We start from the raw sequence: 18,765 nt of genomic DNA on the forward strand, positions 1-18,765 counted from the left end.
CTGAGGCAAACAGGGGGAAGTGACTTGCCTAGGGTCACACAGTTTTCTTGGCAGAGATACTCGAGTGGTTGGCCATTTCCTTCTCCAGCTCATTTGACAGATGAGGAAACTGAGGCAAACAGGGGGAAGTGACTTGCCTAGGGTCACACAGTTTTCTTGGCAGAGATACTCGAGTGGTTGGCCATTTCCTTCTCCAGCTCATTTTACAGCTGAGGAACTGAGGCAAACAGAGCTAAGTGACTTTGCCCAGGGTCACACAACTAAGTGTCTGAGGCTGCATTTGAACTCAGGTCTTCCTGACTCCAAGCCCAGTGCTCTATCCACTGTTCCACTTTGCTGCTATCTGAATGTGTACATGTGTATATGTATATACACATAAAAGTAAGGATATGTATATGTGTGTAGACATATATATTAATATATACATGTATACATGTATATGTGCATATACATATGCATACATATATGTGTACATTTTTGTAAATTCACTTGATTCTCACAACAAACCTGGGAGGTAAGTGCTATTATCATTCCCATTAATAACCTTCTCTCTGGGGTGGGAAAAATGCTCCCATAATAGATTTTTAAGTTTATTCTCATTATTAACATTTTCTCCGTCACTTTCTTAGGTCTAAACCACCAATGAAACGAATCATCAAGCCCTGATGTATATAGCATTTGTCAATTTCTGAGGAGCAAATGCTCACACTGCAAATTTCCCGATCAATTCTCACCATTCCATCTGGGTTCAATCCATCCATGCTCCCATTCCACATTTACATAGCTGTCATTAGTAAAAGGCACTGAACTTTCCATTTCGACTTCCATCCCTTGGTCCTAGCTCTGCACTCTGGACCCAGGTGAAGCAAGACTAACCCCACCTTTCGGGTGAAGACAGCTACCATCCCTCCCCACCCCATACCCCTAATCTTCTCTTCCCTAAGCGAAATACCCCCAGTTCTCTCAACTTCATACGCCACAGACTTGGAGATATTTATCAGTACAAGTTTTTGCACATAGGAAGCCATTGATAAAGGTTCATGGAAAGGAAATGAATGCATTTTCTAGAAGAAAATCAAATGGTCCTGTAATCTGGATACACATTTCATCTTGTGAGCCTACCAAGGTGAAGATTTGGGTCTTATGAACAACGACTTCAAAAGGATGGCTGAGATCGGTCATGGGATCATGAGAACAAGGGACCTCGAGGATCAGCTGGTGTCCTCATTTTACGGATGAGGAAACCAAGGCTGAGGGGAATGAAGTAACTTGCCCAAGGTGACCCACGTAGTAAGCATCATAGAAAAGATGAGAACCCAAGTCTTCTAATTCCAAAGCGATAAAACCTGGCTTTATGTCTTAAATCAACTGAAAGGCTACCTAGAAAATTATTTCTATTGCACCACACTTTTTTCATTTAAGGTTTTTTTGGGGGTTTTTTGCTTTTTTTTTTTTACCCCTAAATCATTATCTGGGTGAAGGGGAGGATGCATTTTATTTCTTACCATTTGTAGTCTTGAAGTAATGCTTTTTTTAGCCTCTTATCATTTGTAATGGAGGACAGTGAGGTTGCCCTCCTATCCTTTATAATCCTGACATAGATGCTTGGTTTCTGTCAACAGCCTCCTCTTTCTGCTTCTACACATAATGAGACTTCCCTTCTGCTTTCTCTCAGACTTGAGGATTCTGAAGCACTTTGGGAAGGATTAGTGAAGTGGCTCCATAGCCTTCCAGTAGGTTAAAGAGTAGAAACAACTTCTTAAAAATGGAAAAATGAGGTCCAGCAAAGGAGTGGTCCCCCCTAAAAAAAAATGCAAGTGAAAATGGTGATCAAATTCAGGAAACTACCTCCATGAGCCAAATGCAATTCTTAAGTTTGTCTCATTCTTGGCATCTACCTCCCCATTGCCCCAAATAAAACCAAAGGTTTTTCTCGCTTGAATGGCTAGTTTCCCCCAGGAGAGCTAGGGAATCTTGCTAAGTGGTGGAGATCTAGAATTTGACCTTTAGAATTTTCATGTACCTTCATTTGGGTTCATGAATTCTGAAAACTCATTCCTTGATGATAAAAGTTACCAGTGAAAGAAGGCCAAGAAGACTAGTTTCTTTATAGCTAGGACCCTAAAAAATTATAAAAACTTAAAAAAAATAAATATTTAATTAAAAAAAGAAAGGGAGGGGAAAAGAGAGAGGGAGAAAGTGAAGGAAGGAATATGAAGTGGCTGCCTGATCCAGTTCCATACCTTTCCAGAAGGTAAAATATTTTACCTTACTTCACTATTTCTTTCAGTATTTCCTTTTTTTCTCTCTCCTTCCTATTCCTCCCTTTCATTTATCCCTCTCTTCTTGTCTGTCTCCCACCCTTCCATTCTTCTCTTCATTCCTTTCTCCCTCAGATTCATCTCTCTTTCCTCTCTCCCTCCTTTCCTTTCAGTCCATCCTCCATACTTCCCTTTATGCCTGCCTTTCTTTCTTTCCTTCCTTCCTTCCTCCTTCCCTCCCTCCCTTCATTCCTTCTTTTCTTTCTCCTTCCCTTCCTCCCCTCTTTCACTCTTTCCTCCCTTTCTTCCTTCCCTCTCTTCCTTCTTTCTTTCCTTCCTTCTTCCTTCTTTTCCTCCCTCTCTTCCATAACTGCTCTTGATCCAAAGACGTACAGAATTCTTGGGGCTTCGAAGGAAGAAGAGATCAGAATCAGACCTAGTACAAAAAAAAAAACTTGCTAAGTGGGTGTTAAAACCTATTATTTCTTCACTGAAGCAAGATTGGAAGCAACATGTTCAAATACAGGTGTTTATATGTTTTAGTTGTTGTCTTTCTTTTTTGAAGAGGATCAAAATAACATCACTATGCCAGAGTCAAGTTTTGGTATGTCTGACTGTGGCTGATCAGACCAATATAAGCTCAGAATGTTCTACCACAGATTGGGCATGAATAGTTCCTTGTGAACCTTTGGGGTAGATTCTCTAAGTTTGGGTAGCTTGTGTTTCTCTTGAGCTACCTCAGTTCTGCTGTGCTCAAAGAGCACAGTGCTTTCTCTGACGAGAGCATGCCATGCCGAACAGTCCTGTGCCAGTGTCTCCAATATCACACAATCAATTCCAAAATTCTTAAGACAGACCTGGAGAGTGTCCTTGTATCCCTTCTTCTGACCACCATATGAGTGCTTACAATTCACACCAAGAAAACACAGGGGCTCCATCAGCTACCACCACCATCCATATGTGGAACCATCAGGTACAGCAAATGGAGAAGTTTTGAATGTTGTGGACAAGTTCACTTACCTTGGTAGTATGCTTTTCAGGGACGTCCACATAGATGATGAGGTTGATGCACACATTGCCAGAGCAGTGTTTGGGAGGCTCCAAAGGAAAGTATGGTTGAAAAGAAGCATTAGACTGCCTACCAAACTGAAGGTCTACAGAGCCATTGTGCTGGCCTCATTGTTGTATGCCTGTGAAACCAGGACAGTATACTAGCGCTATGCCAGGAAACTAAATTGCTTCTATTTGAATTGTCTTAGGAAGATTCTGAAGATCACCTGGCAGGATAAGATACCAGACACTGAGGTTCTTTCTCAAACTAAACTCCAAACATTCAAACTCTGCTTCAGAAAGTGCAACTCCGATGGGCTGGTCACATTATTCAAATGCAAAACATAGGCTTGTCCTCCACCCAAAGAAAAAAAAAAGACTATTTTATGTTTATATGTAGGTGGACAGATGATAGATAAACAGGCAATTCAATTCAGTAAACATTTATTAATGACCTACTATATGCTGGGCACTCTGCTAAGTGCTAGGGATACTAAAAGGGGCAAAAGAGAGTCCCTGACTTCAAGAAGCTTACAATCTAATGGGAAAGACAACATACGAACAAATATATAGGAAGCAAGCTGTGTACAGGATAAATAGGAAATAATTAGCAGATGGAAAACACTGGAATTAAAAGGGTATGGGGAAGACTTCCTGTAGAAGGTGGGATTTTAGTTGGAACATAAAGGAAACTAGGGAGGTCAATATGATGGGTTCCCTGTACCCTGTCTGCCCCGGTCAAACTAAAGCTAGAGTCATCCAGCTAGGTGTAGATACCACATGTTTGGAAAGACCCTGGTAAGTCAGAGAACATGGAAATAAGGCCTACTAGAATAGTGAGGAGGCTAATGGTCATATACCACATGAGAATTGACTGACAAAACTGGAGCTTGTTTAGGCTGGAAAAAAGTAGATGTGGAGGATCTTGAAATATGTGAAGGGCTATGAAGCAAAAGAAGAATCAGACGAGCACTCTTGGCCCCAGAGGAAAGAAGTAGGTACAAGGAGTAGAAGTTTACTGAGAGCATATTTAGGCTCAATATAAAGGACTTTCCCAGAATTAGGGTTAACCTAAAAGTGAAATGGGCTCCCTCAGAAGGTAATATGTTCCCCTTTCACTGGGACAGCTAGGTAACACAGTGCACGGATCAAGAACTGGGTCTGATCCAGTAAAACTGAGTATAATGCTTCAGGGGAAAAAATGGTCATTCAATGAAATAGAGGACTTTCAAGCATTCTTGATGAAAAGACCAGAGCTGAATAGAAAATTCAACTTTCAAATACAAGATTCAAGTGGAACATGAAGAGGTAAACAGGAAAGAGAAATCATAAGAGACTTATTAAGGTTGTACTGTTTACATTCCTGCATGGAAAGATGATATTGGTAACTCATGACACCTTTGTCAGTATTAGGGTAGTTGGAGGAAGAAAATTATGTGTGTGTGTGTGTGTGTGTAGATAGATAGATAGATAGATAGATAGACAGACAGACAGACAGACAGATAGATAGATAGATAGATAGATAGATAGATAGATAGATAGATAGAGATTGATAGAGATTGATATATAGAGGGCACAGGGTGAGTTGAAGATGAAGAGGTGACATCTGGAGAATAAAATTAAGGGGTGAAAGAGGATTATACTGGAAGATAGAGAAAGGGAGAGGTAGAATGGGGTAAATTATCTCACAAAAAAGCAGAAAAGAAAAGGCTCTTGCAGTGGAGGGGAAATGGGGGAAGGTGAGAGGGAATGAGTGAATCTTATTCTCATCAGATTTGGCTTGAGGAGGGAACAACATACACACTCAGTTGGGTATGGAAATCTATCTTACCCTACAGGAAAATGGGGAGGGGGAGGGGGACAAGAGAGCAGGGGAATGATAGAGGGAGGGCAGATTGGGAGAGGGGGTATCAGAAGCAAAAATTTCTGAGGACGGACAGGATCAAAAGAAAGAATAGAATAAGTGGGAGGCAGAATAGGATTAAGGAAAATAGAGTTAGTTTTTCACAACATGACTACTATGGAAGTGTTTTGCATAACTGCACATGTATAACCTGCATTGAATTGCTTGCCTTTTCAATGAGGGTGGGTGGGGAGGGAAGAAGGGAGAAACTTTGGAACGCAAAGTTTAAAAACACATGTTCCAAAAAAATGTTTTCACATGCAACTAGGAAATAAGAAATATAGGAAATGGGGTACAGAAATCTATCTTGCCCTACAGGAAAATAGTAGGGGAAGGGGAGAAGAGAAGTGGGGGGAGAGACAGAAGGAAGGGCAGATTAGGGAAAGGGGTATTCAGAATGCATGCCATCTTGTGGTGGGGGGAGGGGCGAGATGGGGTGAAAATTTGGAACTCAAAATCTTGTGGAAATGAATGTTGAAAAATAAAAATAAATAAATCAAAAATAAATAATTTTTTTTTTAAAAAGGACTAGGTCTGGAGTCAGGAAAATCTGAGTTCAAAGGCATCCTGACATCTACTAACTGTAGTTCCCTGGGCAAGTCACTTCACCTCTGTCTGCCTCAGTTTCCCCAACTGCAAAATAGGGATAATAATGGCCCCTATCCCATAGGGATATTGTAAAGATCAAAGGAGATAATAATTCTAAAGCCCCTAACACAGTGTTTGGCACATAGTAAGCACTACATAAATGTTACCTAATAGTAATAATAGAACAGCTAGGTGGCACAATGGGTGGAGAGCTATCGCTGGAGTCGGGAGAACCTGAGTTCAAATCCAGCCTCAGATACTTACTAGCTTTGTGACCCTCGGCAAGTCACTTAACCTTGTTTGCCTCAGTTTCCTCATCTGTAAAACAAGCTGGAGAAAAATGGAAAACCACTCCAGTATCTCTGTGAAGAAAATATCAGATGGGGTCACACAGAACCAGACACCACTGAAACAACACAACAGTAATAGTAGTAATACAGGTGGTGGCAGTGGTGATAGTAGTAGCAGCAGTAATAGCAATAGTACCAGTAGTATCAATAGCAGTAATACTGTACAGATGATTCTTGGTCAAGTTCAAGACAGACTAGATGGCCTTTCAGGTTCCTCCTAACTCTGAGAGTCCTTGAAGAAGATGAAGATGAAGGAAGAGGAGGAAGAGAAGATGAAGAAGAAGAGGCATTTATAGAATGCTTTTATGGTTTGCAAAGAATCTTACACATTTATCTCCTTTGCTCCTCTCAATAACAGTATGAGATAAGTGTTGTTATTCTCATTGTACAGTTGGAGAAACTGAGGCTCAGAGTAGTTATGTGACTTGCCCAGTGTCACACAGCTACAAAGTGTTTGAGCCAGCATTTGAATTCAGGTCTTCCTGACTTCAATCCCAGCTGACCTGAAGGGTTCACTCACTTCTACGTAGCTTAATTTCGCACTTTCTTCCCTTCAATTCCATCAACATTTATTTATTTGTCCAGAGTGAAAGTGGATTCCAAATAGTACAATATATCACTGCAGAATAGGGCCAAGGGCTTCTTTTAAATAACGCCTTCTGCCAGGTAGGAGGCAAGAGGAAAGAACAGAATTTCAAACATGGCCAATCTGTCTTAAGAAAGAAAAATAAAATACCAGCCACATTAAGTATACCACAAAACCTGGTGATATTTAAATAAGATTTAAATTCGTTCTGCATTTAAACAGAAAAGTGGGAAGTGGTATTAAATTCACGTAAATGCAGGAGTATGCCGACTGGAGTTGGAAATATTAAGTGTGCCCACGTAACAGAAGAAAGAGGTTGGCAGGTAATGGGTTCAGAAGAGGGCTCTGAGTCTTAATAGATCATTCCTCTAAACCATCAGCATTGTAAAGCGGTGGTTAATAAATTATTTGACATGTCCATTTACTCGTATTTTAACTAAAAGTAATGAACAAGCTTTATCAGCTTACCTAGGGAGCCCGTGCTCCAAACGCAGCTCTCAGAGCTGGAATCTGAAGAAGGGGGTTACTTTGTCATGACCTGGGAACTGGACAGAGATGAAAACAAGCATTAGGGAACATGGGAAGCAGCGATTTCCTTCTTTTGTTCCCTGGGTTTCTACCTAATTTTGTTAGCACCTCTTTTTTCCCCACTTTTTGTTTTGAAGCAATTGGGGTTAAGCCACTTGCCCAGGGTCACACAGCTAGTAAGTGTCTGTGGCCAAATTTGAACTCAGGTATTCCTGACTCTAGGGCCAGTACTGTATCCACTATGCCATCTAGCTGTCCAATATTCACTTTCAACATTAGAATGTAAACTCCTTGAGGGCAGGGACTTTTTTACTTTTACTTTTGTATCTCCAGAATTTAATGCAGTGTCTGGTACAGAGTGAGATCATAGATCTACTCCTAGATCTCAATCCCAGAGGCTCTCTAGTTTAACTCTCTCAATTTAGAGGAAAGTGAATTCCAGAAGTGACTTCCCAAAGGTTACAAAGGAAGAATTTCATTCCATTTATCGGTCATAGAGGATGGATAAAGAACTAGAAAGGACCTCAGAAACCAAATAATCCTTTCATTTTACCAGATGAGGAAACTGAGGCTGAGGGAGGGAAGAGACTAATCCAAAGTCACATAGAAAATAAGCATGGAGATGGGGGAGTGGAAGCAAGAATTTGAACTCCAGAGCAGAGTCGCGAAGACTTGTGGTGAAGGAAAGGGACCGGCATTTGGAGTAGGCCACAGCCGTGCCATTCTTTGATATTCAGAACCGGCTAGGCGTCAATATTGACAAATGGATGACAATTATGAGTGCTGAACAACCTTACAAAATGCCAGCCCGATGCCATGCTTTCAAGAAGGAATTCATTGAGTGTGCCCGTGGAATTGGTATGACTCCAGCCAAGAAGGAATGCAGCTTGGAATATGAGGATTTCATCGAATGTTTGCATAGGCGAAAAACGATAAAACGCTTGGGAGCAGTTATGAAGGAGAAGGAGAAGCTAATGAAAGAAGGAAAGTATACTCCTCCCCCCTCACCACTCAGGCAAGGAGGAGCCGAGGCCTTGACCAGCCAGTGGTGACATTGGGTGGCTTCGATCTTTATGATGGGATAAAAGCATACCCTGTTGTCCCCTGGAAATGGATATTTCTTAAAACAGACATCTCCTTCCAAAGGTTAAAAATGAAAGTGTAGAAGCCATCCTGCTGTACCCTGCCCCCAGTTCTCTCTGTACTTTGCCATTAGGACAACTACACCAGGCAAGTTGGTGACAGTGATTCACCCTCCAATGCATGATCTGTGATTCTGTCTGTATCTGCAAATAGGCATTTTGGAAAGTAAACATTTACCAATGTACAAAAAAAAAAAGAATTTGAACTCCAGTGCCACTACTTCTTTATAGCTACCATTTATATTTTCTTTAAGATTTGCAAACAACTTTACAAATAAAATCTCATTTTAGCCTCACAGCACCAGGAGATGGGTGCTATTATTATCCCCATTTTACAGATGGAAAAACTGAGGCAGATAGAAGTTAATAGACTTGCCCAGGGTCAAACAGTCAGTAAGTATCTGAGACCAGATTTGAACTCAGGTCTTCCTGATTCTAGATCCAGTATTTTTTTTTCCACTGCATCACCTAGATGTCAATTAAAATAATATATCTTTGTACGTTGCCTAAAACCTAATTGTATATCTAAAGAGAGACAGCATGTGAGAAATGGAACAGCCCTAAATTTGGAATCAGGCAATCCTGGCTGGGAGCCTACCCGGGTAGGTCTCACATTTCTCAAGTGGGTGTTCCTAGGCAAGTCCCTTGCCCTTTCTGAGCTCTAGTCTTTTCTTGTTGTTGTTGTTCAGTCATTCAGACATTTCTCTTTGTGACCCCATGGACACCATATTGCCCTTCTATCCATCACTATCTCCTAAAGTCTTTCCAATTTCCAAGCTCATGTTCATTTTCATTTTGCCTTCAATCTTTCTCAGCATCAAGGTCTTTTCCAGTAAATCCTTTTTCTCATTCTGTGGCCAAAGTATTTAAGCTTCAGCTTCAGTATTTGACCGTCCAACTGATAGCCTGAATTAATTTCTTTAAGCATTGACTGATTTGATCTCCTGGCTGTCCGAGGGACTCTCAGAAGTCTTCTCCAGAACCGCAATTCAAAAGCATTGATTCTGTGGCACTCCACTTTGCTTATAGTCCACCTCTCACAGTCATCCATTGATACTGGAGAAACCATAGCTCTGACTATACAGACCTTTGTCAGCAAGGTGACGTCTCTGCTTTTCAGTATGCTGTCTAGATTTGCCATAGCTTTCCAGCCTATTCATCTGTAAATTGAGGATAGTTATATATATACTCTAAGTAACTAATGGGGCTGTTGTGAGAAATGGATCTTGTAAATATTAAATTACTATCAAGCTCTTGTATTGTGTCTTCCCTTAGTCATTAGACGGTCAGTTTCATGAAGTCAAGGACGATTTCTTGGTCATCTTTGCATCCCCCATATAACAAAGCTGTGCCTTGTACCGAGTAAAAAGAGCATCCCTGTAGTACTACCATGTTTATATGGCTTTGGGACCAGTTGATTCTATCTGTTCCAGGAGGTCATGAATGAACAAACAAATATCTTTGAAGTAGGAGATTCTGAAAAGCAGAAGGTTCTGAAGAACAATGGGTCTTTAGGTAAATGTTGAACTATCATCTTTCTGGGGAAAAAATGTACATCTAACACCCTTTAAAGTTTAATCTGCATTATTATTAGCATTTTCTCTATTCTTTTCTTAAGCCTGGATGATCAACAAAAAAATATGCAACATTTGCCAATTTCCAAGGTGTCAGTGCTCACAATGAACATGAACGATCCCCTGCATTCTGGAGAAGTGAGAGAGAAAGTAGGGGAAGGAAATAGCTTCTGACTGCCCAACTGGGGAGATTCCCTTTATGTGTCACTGTCATGTGTAAACATTTTAGTTTTCCTTTCTTTCCTCTAGAGGCAATATGGAGCAGTAAAAGAAATATTGGTGGGGCAGCTAGGTGGTGCAGTGGATAGAGCAACAGCCTTGGAGTCAGGAGGACCTGAGTTCAAATCTGAACTCAGACATTTGATACTTACTAGCTGTGTGACCCTGGGCAAGTCACTTAACCCCATTGCCTAGCCAAAAAAAAAAAAAGGAATATTGGATGTGACACAAGGAAACCTTATTTAGAATTCCCACTCTGTCATTTCCCATTGGTATGGTCTTTGGTAAATTTCTCTGTTTTCTCACTGGTAAAACAAGACAGTTGAGCTAGCTGACCTCAAAGGTCCATTCCAACTCTAAATCTGCTGTTCTACGATCCTGAAAAGGCAGCCTTTGGAACATTGATGTAGCCATTCTGTTGTAAGCATCAAGTGTTTTCCTCATTTTTGGTGATCTAAGACTTATGAATCGATATGGTCTTGTCCTACATACCGTGGCTAGGTCTAGAAAGCATCCAGTCCCCACACTTATCAAAATCAGTCATCTGCTCTGTAACCATCCCTGAAAAGTAGCTGAGCTAGCCCTGATTGAAGAGTTGAAGAGCATCAGTAACTTCACCTAATCCTCTCTTAATATAGCTTGAAATAACATTGGCCTTTTCAGCTGCCATGGCTCACCATCAACTAGTGTTGAGCTTGCAGTCCATTTAAACCCCCACATCTTTGGCAGATGAGATACTATCACCATTACTGCTGTAATATGAACAGGATTATGGGACTCTCCTCCACTGGCCAATCTCAAGCATGCCCACATTGGTAGTAAATCAAGCCATAGACAGACAATGATTCCTCTAACTTAAAATTTAACCATGATGCTCTTGGTTTCAGGATGGGCAGCTTCTGCTACATGAGTCAATATAGTAGGAGCTGATGAGAAAGTGGGATTAGTGATGACTGCATGAGGCAAACCAAAGTGTTTTCTTAAAAAAAAAATTAAGCTGTGGGGGCAGCTAGGTGGCACAGTGGATAGAGCACCTGAAGTCAGGAGGACTTGAGTTCAAATCCTGCCTCAGACCAAACACTTGACACTTGCTAGCTGTGTGACCCTGGGCATGTCACTTAACCCCAATTACCTAAAAAAAAAAATTAAGCTGTGAAGCTTTTGTAGAGGAGTAGAGCAGATCTACTTTGGGTAATATGAATGATTAATGCCAAAGGATTTCAACAGACCAGAAATGTAGTGTCATTTGTAAAGCTATGGGAGACTGCCAGGCACAGAATGAGAAGATGAGACCCCATCCCCCAAATCTCTCCCCTTCCCCCGTAAGTCATCAAGGTCAGTAATGCACCTGGCCTCATCATGATAAATCCTATGTGTTAGTGGCAACTGTCCAGGATGTAAGTAAGAGCTGGGTTCAAATCCAACTGCTGACACTAGTTGGGCAATCTTGGGCAAGTGACTTAACTTCCGTGTGCCTCAGGAAACTCCCTAGAGCATATCTAATGCTTGCAAGATAAACTGCCATCTGCATTGGTGAAGTATTTCCTGCACTGAGAGTTCTCCAAGCTGATGGGCTCATATTTCCTTCACATATGTGTGTTGTTATTCAATCATTTCAGGCATGTCTGACTCTCTGTGACTCCATTTGGGGTTTCCTTGGCAAAGATACTGGAGTAATTTGCCATTTCCTTCTACAGCTAATTTTACAGATGAGGAAAATGAGTCAAACAGAGTGAAATGACTTGCCTTGGGTCACACAGGTAGGCAGTGTTTGAGGCCAGATTGGAGTTCAGGAAAACAAGTCTTCCTGACTCCAGGCCCAATGCTCTATCTACTGTGCCACATGTATGAATGTATGTATGTGTATTTGTATGCATATGTGTGTACATGTGCATGTGTACATATGTGTGTATACATATATGTGGGTGTGGGTATACAGAGCATTTTAAAGTTTGCAGAGAGCTTATATTCATTGTTTGCTAGTGCCAACCCCTATGAAGTTACCTTGTTGAGAGAGAGAAAGATGTTAAATATTTAACATATGACATCTATTTACATAGACATATATTTTATATATAAGCTATATATTTATATTACATATACTTCTATTTATGTAGATAATATATTTTATATATAAATTATGTATTTTATATATCTATTTATTTTATGTTATACGTGTATTATATATACACATATACTTGTATGCAGGAGTATGCTGGTAATGTTTAACAACTGCCTCTCCAAAAGCAAAAAAATGACACACTTTTAAGTTGAATCTGCATTATTAATATTTTCTCCATCACTTCTTTAAGTCTATGAAATCAACAAAACAATAAATCAAGCTCTGATTTATAGCATTTGCCAATTTCCGAGGTGTAAATACTCACATTAAAAATTTAGCAACCAGTTCTTAGGAGTAGGAGCTGGCTCCAACATACCCCTGCTTTTACGTATTGCCTCCCCCAATAGAATGTAAGCTACTTGAAGGCAATGATTATTCTGTTTTTGTTTCCGTATCCCCGAGAAAATGACACAGTGCTGGTAGATAATAAATACCTAATGCCTGACTGACTGATCCTCATAAAAATTCTTAGAGAGGTATAATTATTACTAGGGTTAGGGACTGAACCTAGGATTTCTTTGGCCTAGGGAACGCCCTGGAGAGATGATCCTCTCTACCAATGCAGATCAGTAGCTGCTCTACAAATTATAGTCTTAGAGAACTACCAGGGCACTGAGGAAGACAAGTTCAAATCTCACCTCAGACACTTATTAGTTGTGTCAATCTGGGCAAGTCATTTAACTTCTGTTTGCCTCAGTTTCCCCATCTGTAAAATGGGAGTACTCACAGACCCTACCTCCTAGGGTTGTTGTAAGAATCAAATGAGATAATATTTTTATAGTACTTTGCAAACCTTAAGGCACTTTATAGAGCTATCATCATCATCATCATCACTATCATCATCATCATCATCATCACTATCATCATCATCATCATCATCACTATCATCATCATCATCATCATCATCACCATCTTCATCATCACCACCATCATCATCATCATCATCAGTGATTTGCCCAGAATTACACAGTCAGTATGTGCCAGAGGTAGGTCTTGAACCCAGTTCTCCTCTCCTCCATTCCTCCCTGTGCTCAACTCCTGATTCTATAGACCCACTTTCTTCACAACAGCCTTCTCACCCTGGAAGATCCATCCGCCCCTGAAGCACCTTCCCTTGATCAAACAGTTCCTCCCAGAACTTCTGGAAGTGCCCAAGTCAGATATGTCCCCACTTTCATTCCTCTCCAGACTTTGCTCCTGACTCTCTGGACTCCTTTCTCCTCTATTTGATACTTTTCCCTACCCATCCACTTGCGCTTTCTTTAGATGTTATCTTCTTACTTTAGAAGGTAAGTTCTTTGAGGGCAGGCTGTCTTTCTTTTTGCTTATATTTCTATTCCCTACTCTTAGCAGAGGGCAGGTAGGTGGTGTGATGGATAAAGTGTCATGCCTGGAGTTAGAAGGACTACTCTTCCTGAGTTCAGATCTGGCTTCAGGCACTTACTAGCTACATGTCCCTGGGTAAGTCACTTAACCTTGTTTGCCTCAGTTTCCTCATCTGTAAAATGAGCCAGAGAAGTAAATAGCAAACCACATCAGTATATTTACCAAGAAAACCCCAAATGGGGTCACGGAGAGTCAGACACAACTGAAAATGACTGAACAACAAATTCTTAGCATGGTACCAAGGCATAGTACAGATGCTTGCTGACTTCTGGTTGACTTCCTGGCTTCCAGGTAAACTCTACCCATTAAACCACACTACCTGTCACTGCTATAACCATATTTAACAAAGGAAGAAATTGAAGCTCTTAGGGGTTAAATAACTTATCTGTGGCCCAAGTAAGTGCCAGGGGTGGGGCTGAGGCCAGGAACTGAGACTCATGTCCAAAAATTCAAATAAGTGCCCACATTTCTATGGAACTTTAAGATTTTTCGAAGTGTTTTCCTCACAACCCCCTTTGTGAGATTGATAGCATGTGTCTTTTTCTCTCCATTTTACAGATGAGTACATCAAGGCTGAAAGACTTGCCATGGTCAGGTAGCTGGGAACTTTCAGAGGAGGGATTCAACCTCAGCCCTTATGCGTCTGATTCCATTTGTTCTTTCTCCTGCTCCCCAGTCTCTAAAGAAGTCTTTCTACACTAGCTGTACTCACTTCAGGTTACTCCTTTAAAAGCAACCCCTCAGCGCTCTTGGGCTCAATTTGTATTGAATAAGCCATCCATTTGCCTGTAGTGCTCTGTTAGTGGTCTTAGATGATAGGGGTGTGTGTGTGTGTGTGTGTGTGTGTGTGTGTGTGTATTCTCTCTCCATGTCAGAAATACCAGTAGGAATTTTTGCACCCCAGGGGCAGAATCATTGTTGTTATTGTTTGTCCTTTGTCCTTGAGGAGGACCATGACATCAGGAAGGTGATGCCATGACATAAAAGTGAATTAAATTGAAATGTTGGAGGGTTGTGCAAAGTCATCAGCCTCGCTCTCTCCTCTGGAGCCATCTGAGTCCAGTGGCAAGATATAGATCAGGACAACTGGAAATGACCCCCATCAGGGGCAGAGTCAATTAATTGAGAACGATAGCGAGTTGAACAGAGCTAAACTGTCATAGACAACAATCTTATGGCATATTCCATCCAGTTGGGAAAGGAGAGCAGTCCTTTGCTCCTTGGGGATTTGTTGAGAGAAATGGACCCCCAGATAAGGGCACAGGCAATACACTCCTGGGTGTGGTAGCCCAGAGCCAGGCAAAAGTGAGTTCACACCAGGAATCATGGACTACTGGAAAAAAAAAAAAGAAGATGGTGTCCAGTATGCCACAGGGAAGAAATGCCTCGTCCCCAGGAAAATTTTTACCATAGTGCAAAGTCCAGTTTGTCCTTGGAATTCAAGTGAATTGAGCACTGGTCCTGGAGTGAGGAAGCTCTGAATCCGATTCTGGCCTCAGACCCTTACTATTTGTGAGACCCCATGCAAGCCACCTGCAGCCTCCTCACCCTAGAGGCTCACTCTGCCCCTATGGCCCTTTCTCTGATTGGTCAGATTCTTAAGGAAAGTGCCCAGCCTAGTCGTATCCTCATTCTCCTCAAGGCTTCACTCCTGACTCTGACTCCCACCAAGCTCACATATGGGTATCTTCTCTTTCCTCCCCACTCCGCACTGTTCAGTCTTCTTTTATGTCTTGCCTTCCCCAGTTAGAATGGAAGCTCCTTGAGAGCAGGGACTATGTTTCTTTTTTATTTTAGTTGTATCTCCAGAACTTAGCACTGAGTCTAGCACACAGCAAGCACCTAATAAAGGCTTGTTTACTTGACTTAACTTCTATCAGGCTCAGTTTTCTCATTCTGTAAAAGAGAGATATGGATATCTACCAAGATTGTTATGAAGATAAAATGAATTAATATTTATAAATACTTCCCAAACTTTAAAAGCACTATGTTAATGCTAACCATTGTAGTTATTATTTACCTGCCCTAGATGCAGTTCTGCTCCAATTAGACAGCAAGTGCCTTAAGGCAGAGACTATCTATAAGTTTCTCCAGCATTCTTTTCCCTAAGTTATACACAAGCCAGTTCTTAACTCTTAGAAACAACAATATGTTTCTACTTCACTTTTCCCTTAATCACTGAGAAAGACCAGTCCCATTTCATTTGCTCTTATTACTAAATAACAAATCTGGATTAGCTGAGATAATATGTCTAATAACAATCACATAATTTCTGGGCCCAAGGGCTTAGGTTTTAGCTCATGTAGAAGGTGTCCCCAAAAGAGTGGAGTAGAAAGAGAATTAATATAAAATATGAATCAGGAATGAGGCAGAAACTCATTTCCTTTCCACAAAAGAAATGCTGAGGGACAAAAAAGACTCACAGTATGCATTGACAAGCCTTAAGCAATCAGCGCTAGAATTCCTCTCATAATCTACTGGGAGGTTGAGTCATAAATACCGGGAAATGAAGCAATTTGTGGGACTACTGAATAGGCATCCACATTTCACCTTGGCTTGGCACTGTTCCCCTCACAGCAGCTCTCTTTTGGCAAGCCTAGCTTGGGATTGGTTCACCTTCTCCAAGAAATACTAGAATAGTTGTCAGGATCTTTTCTCCATGCCACCATTCAAGCACTGACTAAAGGATCAGAATCACCAAAACTCTTGAACTTGCAAGGGGACGCCAAAGCTGCACATGTCCATCTGAGGAATTAGGCTCATTCACCTAAGATCAGGAAACAGAGAAAAGACATCCCAAAATCCAGAATCAGGATGACTTAGGCAGAACATGGGCTTTAGCTACAATGTGCTTATGGCCGTGTGGTTGGCAGAGTAGCAGAGAAGTTAAACTGCCTTCTTCTCACTCATCAAAAGAAGCAGCTTGACCCACAGTCAAGAAGAGAAGAAAAGAGACCCAGAGGAAAGACTTCCCCCTTTTAAATGCTACTGTGTCATCAGCCCTTCCTGCTCAGTGGCCAATAAGAGAGTTATTTTGTCATTTCCAAGGCAGATGAGCACTTAGTTACACATGGCTGATGGGAAGCAGCCAGGCGAGAAATTTTTCATTCTAAAAGCACCCAGGTTCTGAGCCAGCACACCTGGCCAGAATTAGAAAGAACAGCTTTACAACATGACCTTTTCAAACCCCAGTTAAAAATGCAAGGTGTTTTGTAGTCTTTAAAGAGGTATCAAAATGCTGTCCTCATCGTCACCATCATTTTTATTTTCATCATCACCATCACCATCACCATCATTAAAAAAAATCAAGTAAATTAAATACTAATAGTTTTAAAATTATATCGTGCTTTATGCCTCTTCACCATTTTTATCCATTAATGGAATTTTCTTACTCTTTACCTAAGGAAATAGTCATGCACTCATATTTGTTGAAAGGCACTATTTTGTGATAAAAGATCACTGGACTTGGAGCAAGAGATCTGGATTTGAATCCCTCCTCTCTCACATGCTAGCATCGTAGCTTTAGGCAAGTCACTTTTCCTCAATAAGCCTCAGTTTCCTTGGTCATAAAATGGGGAGAATAGCTCCTACCCTGCCTATATCTCGTAGAAGAACATATAGGCATGTGCATTTTGGAAACTGTGCAGGACTAACCATGACAGGAAGTAGGGCATTGTGGCTAAAGATGTGGGGCCTCAATGCCTGGAAATGTAGGCTCAAGTCCTACCTGTGAAACACACTGGCTGTGTGACCTTGGGCAAATCACTGAACCTCTCAATGTTCTAGGCAACTCTATAAGACTCTAAGGTGCAGACTTACATTAACAGGGGGAGTTTCTTTACCCAGGCATTCCCTCTGGCAGTAAAATAACAAGTCTAGTCCCTATGCTATCTTTAAGGCACAAAACAAACAAACAAAAAAGATTATCTGGTCTGGGTCCACACATGTGAAACTTTGAGGAAGAAGAATGTGAAGAAATGAATTTATTGAAGCAGCCAGTTTTCCTGGACATTGGTTATTATGTAGTGGCTTGTCCAGATTCCAGCTTGGTTAGTTGGCTGGTTAGTTTGAAGCAGGTTTGTTCGGGTGGACACAGCCTGAATTGGAAGGAAGAGAAAGAATTAAGCAAATTCAACTGAACATTTATTAAGCATAACTCTATTACAGGGGTACCTAAGTGGCACAGTAGATAGAACACCAGGCCTGGAGTCAGGAAGACCCAAATTCAAATCCAGCCTCAGACACTTACTAGCTGTGTAACCCTGGGCAAGTCACTGAACACTGTTTGACTCAGTTTCCTCATCTGTCAAATGAGCTGGAGAAGGAAATAGCAAATCACTCCAGAATCTTTACCAAGAAAACCCCAAAAGGGATCATGGAGAGTTGGGCCAGCTGAAAAAATGACTAACCAACAAAAAATGTTCCCAGACACTGTGCTAGTTACGAAGGATTCAAAGAGAAAAATGAGACAATCTCTTCCCTTGAGACATTTACATTAACTTAGAGATTTTCAAGTGTGGAAGATCCAAGTGCGTAAGAAAATACAAAATACATATGAAAAAATTGCAAGAGGGACAGAGACCTGAGGAAAGGCCTCATGTTGTATGTTTTTGGCGGCACCTAAATAATGCGTCAGAATCTCTAGCAGGGAGAAATCTAGCTGTGCAGTAACTTGGAGCCAACCCTCCTGAGCTTGTTTCATTAAGTTTTTCAATCAGGCTTAAGTACTTTTTCTTTTGGCCGATATTTTAAGAGTACAAACATCTCAAACTGATAAATGGATCTATGTCTGAAATATTATTATTTCTCTTTTTTTTAATTATTGATTTTTTCCTTCCATGTATTAAGCTACAAAACATTGCCTCCTGTTTCTTTTTTACTGGTGCTGCCTCAGCTCAAGAGAGCAGCCTTCCATGGAATTGCTTCCTATAATATCTGAACCTAGTTATTTCTACCTAGTTTTTCTTCAAGCTCTACCACAGGCTGAGTAGCAGTTTTGCTCTTGGAAGTCGCCACTAGCAAAAGGTGTTGACATAGCCTGATACTTAGAGATACA

The 18,765-nt window shown here is 41.0% G+C and overlaps 1 protein-coding gene and 1 pseudogene across 1 annotated transcript in view; both read left to right on the plus strand.

The window, feature by feature from the left end:
• The window catches only part of TMEM132D (transmembrane protein 132D), a 940,028-nt gene that overhangs the window by 894,166 nt on the left and 27,097 nt on the right, over nucleotides 1-18,765 (plus strand). The window lies entirely within an intron of this gene.
• Nucleotides 7,002-8,304, plus strand: LOC110220350 (NADH dehydrogenase [ubiquinone] iron-sulfur protein 5 pseudogene; annotated as a pseudogene).

Source organism: Phascolarctos cinereus, unplaced genomic scaffold, assembly GCF_003287225.1.
Source record: "Phascolarctos cinereus isolate Bilbo 61053 unplaced genomic scaffold, phaCin_HiC Scaffold_4;HRSCAF=312, whole genome shotgun sequence".
Taxonomy (NCBI): Eukaryota; Metazoa; Chordata; class Mammalia; order Diprotodontia; family Phascolarctidae; genus Phascolarctos; species Phascolarctos cinereus.